We start from the raw sequence: 9,450 nt of genomic DNA, 5'->3' as shown, positions 1-9,450 counted from the left end.
TTCTGTTGTGCTGTCGTTGGTATAACCTATTTTCCAGGATCGCAAAACCCAGAGCTGATGATTATTTCAAATCCATCAATGTCAAGGCGGCGTACCAGACAAACGAGCCTTTTATTTTGGCAAATCAAGCAAACAGATATTTTTCTTGGAAGACACATTTGCACGTAGCGATGACTGGAGAGTATTGCAAAGGTTTGAGCAGGGGAATTCGTTTAATGAAGTTGCACAACAAGATGATGCTTACACTGCTCCTGATGTACAAGATAAAAGAGATGTTCCTAATATCTTTGAGAACCATCACGTCAATGACGCCGGCGAAAAGATTGCCTATCGTGTTGTGGACATACAAGAGTTGATCAAGAAGAAGCCAACGTTCGAGGATGTTGAGGACGAAGAAGAAGATGACACCATGGGGAATTACGATTCAGACTGATACACATGGCAAAGATGTTGACGTTGCTGCAGTGGATGATGATTACATTGCTTTTGTCGTATTTTCCTGTTAGAAGATGTTTTTTATCTACTATGTGAAATATTGTTTGCTATGACAACTGAAACCTGATGAACATGTTGTTTAGTATTTTGCTGTGAGAACATCACTTGTTATGTATGCTGATTTGTGTTTGGTGATTGTATGACGACTAAAACATGATGACATTGTTGTTTAGTTGTACTCATATTTAGCTGTGAAACTTGAATTGGATGGCATAGTTTGCTGTTGGACTGCAATTTGCTCGACGTCTTCGAATGAGAACAAAGCTGATCCGACAGGGCCTCTGCTATTTATTTATTTATGAGAAAAAGGGGATACCCCCTAATTTTCGTTAATAGAAATCATTAGATGTTCACAACACTATGCCCAGCCTGCTACACATGTTTCATTCTTTACTAGTTTCAGCAAAGTGCTCATGTCATAGCCACTGAATACATCACGAGTGCTACATACACTACAAATAAAGAGACAATCATCCTACAGAGCACATCGATTTTGCCCATTATCTTCACAAGCTCTTTCATCTCCTTGTTGCTTTCAAGGCCATTCAACAGCTCTTGCTTGGCCATAATCATAGGAACTGCATCTTTAACCTTCTGCTCTGCATCTTCCTCTTCTGTCATTCCTTCAGTTACTTGTCCAACACCCCAACCTGCTGGTATTGGGATTCCTCGGCTAACCAAATAATCAGCGTAGTTGCATTCCCCAACATCAGCAACTTCCCAAAAATACAAATCACACGAATCTTCCCTTTTCTGCATGAATCAAATTGGAAGATCATCAACCGAACTATTAAAAAAAATCAGCAACTGAAAGCAGTAGAACAACACTTAAACATATTATTACCCCATGATTCGGGCATTTGTAGAAGACTTGGCCATGGTTGAGGATTGTGGTTGAGACGCGATGGATGACTCTGCGTGATTTGCAGCAGTGGCTCCATACCAACGGCAGGGGGTTGCGATGAGCAATCGGCTGCGGTGTGCGTGCCGGTGGGGGTGTGATGAGACCCACAGGCGATGGTACGGGTGGCGACTTGGTGCATATCTGGTTGTTGCCTGCTGAAGAGCAGGTGGACGAGCAGCCAACAGATATGGTTGCTGCGGCCAGAGCTTCTGATGCTAGGTAGAGTAAGTAGAGAAGAGGAGAAGCGAACATTGGATATGTCACTTTCATTACTTGCAGAGTAGCATAGCACCATATATAGTCATAGTCTAGGTTTGGTTTGAACCAGCTACAGGAGCATGTCTCTCTTTTTTCTAAAACTCGGCAATGTCTCTTTACTGGTACACTAGCTTGTTCTGTACGCCTTCCCAAGTCTTTGATTTTCTTTCGCTTTTTTGCGAGGAAGGAAGGAGGACAAAATTGAGAGTTCCTGGGACTCGAACCCAAGACCTCTCGGTTGAAAACCAAGGTTGCTAGTTTCCTGGGAGGAGGACGGCAGACGAACGCATTTTCCTCGCAGTTTTAGTTGCGACACAAGATCGAACGGTCGCAGTTTTGGGAAAGTTATCAGGCCAACGACCCCAGTTTTTCTTTTCTTCCTATATATAAAAAAGTATGCTACTTGGTGTCGGCTTAGTCAACAAACGATTGCGCCAACCTTGACCGTTGTATTGACATCAACGTTTGTCGTGTTTCGTCAGTCTCTTCTTCCTCGAGCCGCCAAAGCCAAAGTAGCGTCGGCGGGACCGCCTGCTCCCGCCACCCACGGCTGGCTGTGCTACCACGCACGCATCGTGGCCACATCACACCCTAAAACTCTGCGCATCTTCCCCGGCTCCTGTTCGTTCCTATCCGAGGCCTCACCGTCGTCCTCCGCCTTGGTTCGCTCGCCGCGACGCCGCCTTCTGGTGTTGTCAACATGGTCAACAATCGAGAGGAATAAGGAGATGACTGTACATGGTGAGGATGATGATAACCCCCAAGTATACGGGATAATTGTAGCCTCTTTCGATAAGTAAGAGTGTCGAACCCAACGAGGAGCTAAAGGTAGAACAAATACTCTCTCAAGTCCTATCGGCCACTGATACCACTCTACGCACGCTTGACGTTCACTTTACCTAGAACAAGTATGAAACTAGAAGTACTTTATAGTGTTGTTGGGTAGGTTTGCAAGACAATAAAGAGCACGTAAACATAAACTAGGGGCTGTTTAGATAAAGATGCAATAAAGTAAATATTAGTAGAGAGCTTTTTGTTATGAGAAAGTTATTTGTCCAAGGCAATTGATAACTAGACCGGTAATCAATGTTGCAATTCTATTTGAGGGAGAGGCATAGGCTAACATATCATCCCTTACTTGAAATTCTATGCACTTACGGTTGGAACTCTAGCAAGCATCTGCAACTACTAAATATTCATTAAGGTAAAACCCAACCATAGCATTAAAGTATCAAGTCCCCTTTTATCCCATACGCAAACAACCTACTTACTCGGGTATGTGCTTATGTTCACTCAGGCCACCCACCATAAGCAAATCATAAACATATTGCAAACCCTGCAGTGGGGATCCCTCACGCTTGCGCGACACGGAGAGCACCATAGGACAACACCAATAATAAAACATGCAACTCAAACCAATCACGATCATCAATTAACCCATAGGACAAAACGGATCTACTCAAACATCATAAGATAGCCATACATCATTGGGAAATAATATATAGCATTGAGCACCATGTTTAAGTAGAGATTACAGCGGGTAAGAGAGAGGTTACACTACTGCATAGAGGGTGGACGAGTTGGTGGATATGTTGGTGAAGATGGCGGCGGTGTTGGTGAAGATCGCAGTGATGATGATGGCCCCCGGCAGCGCTCCGGCGCCACCGGAAGCAAGGGGGAGAGGGGCCCCCTTCTTCTTCTTCTTCCTTGACCTCCTCCCTAGATGGGAGAAGGGTTTCCCCTCTGTTCCTTGGCTCCCATGGCGTGGGAGGGGCGAGAGCCCCTCCGAGATTGGATCTATCTCTCTGTTTCTCTCTGTTTCTGTGTTCCCTGTTTCTTCCCCTTCACCTTTCCTTTATATCTGGAGATCCATAACTCTGATTGGGGTGAATCTTTCGCCCAGATTTTTCTCGTAAAATTAGCTTTCTTGCGGCAATAGTAGAGCCTCAACCGCCTTACGGGTGGCCTACGAGAGCCCAGGGTGTGCCCAGGGGTAGGGGGCGCGCGCCCCTGTCTCATGGCCACCCCGGACACCGTTTCGCGTTGATTTCACTTCCCAAAAATCATAAATATTCCAAAAAAATCTCCGTCTGTTTTTATCCCGTTTGGACTCCGTTTGATATTGGGTTTCTGCGAAACAAAAAACATGCAACAGACAGGAACTGGCACTGGGCACTGGATCAATATGTTAGTCCCAAAAAATAGTATAAAAAGTTGCCAAAAGTATATAAAAGTTGGAGAATATTGGCATGGAACAATCAAAAATTATAGATACGACGGAGACGTATCAGCATCCCCAAACTTAATTCTTGCTCGTCCTCGAGTAGGTAAATGATAAAAAAGATAATTTTTGATGTGGAATGATACCTAGCATAATCTTGATCGTATGTCTAATCATGGCATGAATATTAAGACATGAGTGATTCAAAGCAATAGTCTATCATTTGACATAAAAACAATAATACTTCAAGCATACCAATAAAGCAATCATGTCTTTTCAAAACAACATGGCCAAAGAAAGTTATCCCTACAAAATCATATAGTCTGGCTATTGCTCTTTCTTCATCACACAAAGTATTTAATCATGCACAACCCCGATGACAAGCCAAGCAATTGTTTCATACTTTAATAATCTCAAACTTTTTCAACTTCCACGCAATACATGAGCGTGAGCCATGGACATAGAACTATAGGTGGAATAGAATATGATGGTGGGGGTTATGTGGAGAAGACAAAAAGGGAGAAAGTCTCACATCGACTAGGTGTATCAACGGGCTATGGAGATGCCCATCAATAGATATCAATGTGAGTGAGTAGGGATTGCCATGCAACGGATGCACTAGAGCTATAAGATTATGAAAGCTCAAACTGAAAACTAAGTGGGTGTGCATCCAACTTTCTTGCTCATGAAGACCTCGGGCATTTGAGGAAGCCCATCATCGGAATATACAAGCCCAGTTCTATAATGAAAATTCCCACTAGTATATGAAAGTGAAAGTGAAAGCATAGGAGGCTCTCTCTCTATGAAGAACATGGTGCTACTCTGAAGCACAAGTGTGGTAAAAGGATAGTAACATTGCCCCTTGAGGGAGTTCCGGACTAGGGGGTGTCCGGATAGCCGAACTATCGTGATCGGCCGGACTCCAAGACTATGAAGATACAAGATTGAAGACTTCGTCCCGTGTCCGGATGGGACTTTCCTTGGCGTGGAAGGCAAGCTTGGCGATACGGATATGTATATCTCCTACCATTGTAACCGACTCTGTGTAACCCTAGCCCTCTCCGGTGTCTATATAAACCAGATGGCTTTAGTCCATAGGACGAACAACAATCATACCATAGGCTAGCTTCTAGGGTTTAGCCTCCTTGATCTCGTGGTAGATCTACTCTTGTAACACACATCATCAATATTAATCAAGCAGGATGTAGGGTTTTACCTCCATCAAGAGGGCCCGAACCTGGGTAAAACATCGTGTCCCTTGTCTCCTGTTACCATCCGCCTAGACGCACAGTTTGGGACCCCCTACCCGAGATCCGCCGGTTTTGACACCGACATTGGTGCTTTCATTGAGAGTTCCTCTGTGTCGTCACCGATAGGCTCGATGGCTTCTTCGACCATCATCAACGACACAGTCCAGGGTGAGACCTTTCTCCCGGATAGATCTTCGTATTCAGCGGCTTTGCACTACGGGCCAATTTGCTTGGCCATCTGGAGCAGATCGCAAGCTACGCCCCTGGCCGTCAGGTCCGATTTGGAAGTTTGAACTTCACGGCTGACATCCGCGGGGACTTGATCCTCGATGGATTCGAGCCACAGCCGAGCATGCCGCACTGTCACGACGAGCATGATTTAGCTCTGCAGCCGGACAGTACCCTGGAGGCCGCACTCGAACCCGCTCTGATCTTCAATTCGGAGCCGGCGGCGCAGATCGAGGACGGATGGCTAGACACCGCCTCGGGGGCTGCAACCTCTACGGCGATAGAGCCGAACACTGACCTTGTCCCTCATAAATCTCGTGACTCCGAGGTGCCGGACTCCTCGCCGGACTCCGAACCTCCCGCGCCCCCTCCGATCGAATCCGATTGGGCGCCGATCATGGAGTTCACCGCAGCGGACATCTTTCAACACTCACCTTTCGGCGACATCTTGAGTTCGCTAAAGTATCTCTCGTTATCAGGAGAGCCCTGGCCGGACTGCGGTCAGGACGGTTGGGATGCAGACGACGAAGAAATTCAAAGCCCACCCACCACCCACTTGGTAGCCGCTGTCGACGATCTAACCGACATGCTAGACTACGACTCCGAAGACATCGAAGGTATGGACGATGATGCCGGAGACGACCAAGAACCAGCGCCCACCGGGCACTGGAAAGCCACCTCATCATATGACATATACATGGTGGATATTCCAAAGTATGGGAATGGCGAAGGAACAGCGGAGGATGACCCCTCCAAGAAACAGCCCAAGCGCCGGCGTCAGTGGCGCCGCTCTAAATCCCGCCACAGCAAGAATGAAGATTCCGGCACCGGAGATAATAATACACCAGATAGTGCCGAAGACAACCCACTCCAGCAAGATCCAGCGCAGGAGGATGGAGATGCCAGCCCTCATGAGAGAGCGGCAGAAGAAGAGGTAGAGGATTATATGCCTCCCTCCGGAGACGAGGCAAGCCTCTACGACGATGAATTTGTCGTGCCTGAGAATCCCGTCGAACAAGAGCGTTTTAAGCGCAGGCTTATGGCCACGGCAAACAGCCTCAAGAAAAAGCAGCAACAGCTTAGAGCTGATCAAGATCTGCTAGCCGATAGATGGACTAAAGTCCTCGCGGCCAAAGAGCATGAGCTCGAACGCTCCTCCAAAAGCTACCCTAAACGCAAGCTGCTCCCTCGATTAGAGGAGGAAGCGTATGAACCCGCATCACCAGGAGACAATACGGCTGATCGGCCACCCCGTGGTCGCGACAGAGAGGCCTCTAGGCCCTTCACTAGACCCGTACCCTGGCATCGCTCGAAAAGCACAAGGCCACAGGGGAATGCTCCGGACTTGCGAGATATATTGGAGGATAAGGAAAGACAATCAAGATCGATCTATGGATCGCGTGGGCGCCCCACGGTACGTGACGACAACCGTCGCGCCGGACACAGTAAGTCCGGCCGGGCCGAACAAAACAGACAAAGCTCTTTTGAGCTCCGTCGTGATATCGCCCAGTACAGAGGCGCCGCACACCCACTATGCTTCGCAGATGAAGTAATGGATCATCAAATCCTGGAAGGGTTTAAACCCGTGAATATCAAATCTTACGATGGCACAACAGACCCTGCGGTTTGGATCGAAGACTATCTTCTTCACATCCACATGGCCCGCGGTGACGATCTTCACGCCATCAAATATCTCCCCCTCAAGCTTAAAGGACCAGCCCGGCATTGGCTTAACTGCTTGCCAACAGAGTCAATTGGGAGTTGGGAAGATCTAGAAGCCGCATTCCTCGATAACTTCCAAGGCACGTATGTGCGACCACCAGACGCTGATGACCTAAGCCACATAATTCAGCAGCCAGACGAATCGGCCAGACAATTCTGGACACGGTTCTTAACCAAGAAAAACCAAATCATCGACTGTCCGGATGCGGAGGCCCTCGCGGCCTTCAAGCATAACATCCGCGACGAGTGGCTTGCCCGGCACCTGGGACAGGAAAAGCCAAAATCCATGGCAGCCCTCACATCACTCATGACCCGCTTCTGCGCGGGTGAGGACAGCTCGCTAGCACGCAGCAACAACCTCAGCAAAAATTCTGGCAGTCCGGATTTCAAGGACCGAAATGGCAGGTCGCGTCGTAACAAAAACAAACGCCGCATCAACGGCGACAATAGTGAGGATACGGCAGTCAATGCCGGATTCAGAGGCTCTAAATCCGGTCAGCGGAAAAAGCCATTCAAAAGAACTACTCCGGGTCCGTCCAATTTGGACCGAATACTCGATCGCTCGTGCCAGATACACGGCACCCCCGAAAAACCAGCCAACCACACCAACAGGGACTGTTGGGTATTCAAGCAGGCGGGCAAGTTAATTGCCGAAAACAATGACAAGGGGCTGCATAGCGATGACGAGGAAGAGACCCGACCACCGAACAATAGAGGACAGAAGGGTTTCCCCCCACAGGTGCGGACGGTGAACATGATTTACGCAACGCACATACCCAAAAGGGAGCGGAAGCATGCACTCAGGGATGTATACGCGATGGAGCCAGTTGCCCCGAAGTTCAATCCATGGTCCTCCTGCCCGATCACTTTTGACTGAAGGGACCACCCCACCAGCATCCGCCACGGCGGATTCGCCGCATTGGTCCTAGACCCAATCGTCGACGGATTTCACCTCACCAGAGTCCTGATGGACGGCGGCAGCAACCTGAACCTGCTTGATCCGGATATAGTGCACAAAATGGGCATAGACCCCTCAAGGATTAAACCTACCAAGACGACCTTTAAAGGCGTCATACCAGGAGTAGAAGCCAATTGTACAGGCTCAGTCACACTGGAAGTGGTCTTCGGATCCCCGGATAACTTCCAAAGCGAGGAGTTAATCTTCGACATAGTTCCGTTCCGCAGCGGCTATCATGCCCTACTCGGACGTACCGCGTTTGGAAAGTTCAACGGGGTGCCGCACTACGCATACCTCAAGCTCAAGATGCCAGGCCCTCGAGGAGTCATCACGGTCAACGGAAACATTGAACGTTCTCTTCGAACGGAGGAACATACAGCGGCTCTCGCGGCAGAAGTACAATGCAGCCTCTTAAGGCAATTTTCGAGTCCGGCCGTTAAGCGGTCGGACACAGCTAAGCGCGCCCGGAGTAACCTACAACAAGACCACCTGGCACGTTCCGAGCACGCGTAGCAGTGCGGCCCCAAGCCCAGCCCCTGTAAAACGTCAAAAGAGGTCCTTCATGTACACCATTACGCTCTGAAGATACCATGGGCATGGGGAAAGGGGCACGACCATGATAGGCCCAGACTACGGCTCAACCACACCAGGGGCTCTCAAGTGTGTCGTTCTTTTTTCTTTTCTTTTTCCTTTTTTACCCATAGGACTCCGTTCGTCAGAGGCCCTGTCCGGCAGCAGACCTGCCGAACTCATCATGCAACAGCCAGGGAAGGATAAAGGCTACAACGAATATCCAGGTGGTCTCCATTATGAGCATTAAATCTGTTTTATGCACCATTCGGCAGCCTACCCCTGGAGGGGGACATGTTTAACAGTCCCATCCCTTGCTTACCGCACCATTTGTATCGTTCTGCACTTACAGCAGTCTTTCTTAAATAAACAATGCAACACCTTTTTGCTTATAATTGCATTTCCTTTTTATACATATGTTCATTTACGACATGTTGCATCCGTACACTTTGGTACGGCTAAAATACACTAGGGGCTTATGTTTCCTGCATCATGGTGTGATAAGTCCGAGCACTTTCACAAGTGCGGCACCCCGAACTTATAGCACTATATGCACTGGCTCCGAATCATGTCTTGGGTCAATAGTTGGGTTTGCTCGGCTCCCATGTTTTGGTACCTTATGTTCCGTTGTATCGGCTAAGGTGGCACTGGGAGAACCACTGCGATTGCGCCCCAGTTGAGCTGGGTTAACGCCTCAGTGGAGAAAGCTAAAACTGACCGTCATGATGAGGCGAGAGCCGGTCGCTGTTCGAGAGGTTTTTTGCGAGTCCTTAAAGACTTATGCCGCTTAGAGCGAGGAGCCGGATCTTGTCTGGCCCAGGCGTGGATAGCGCCCCAAATTCGG

Source organism: Triticum dicoccoides, chromosome 3B, assembly GCF_002162155.2.
Source record: "Triticum dicoccoides isolate Atlit2015 ecotype Zavitan chromosome 3B, WEW_v2.0, whole genome shotgun sequence".
In the NCBI taxonomy this organism is placed as follows: Eukaryota; Viridiplantae; Streptophyta; class Magnoliopsida; order Poales; family Poaceae; genus Triticum; species Triticum dicoccoides.
Note: the sequence above shows the minus strand (reverse complement) of the source record.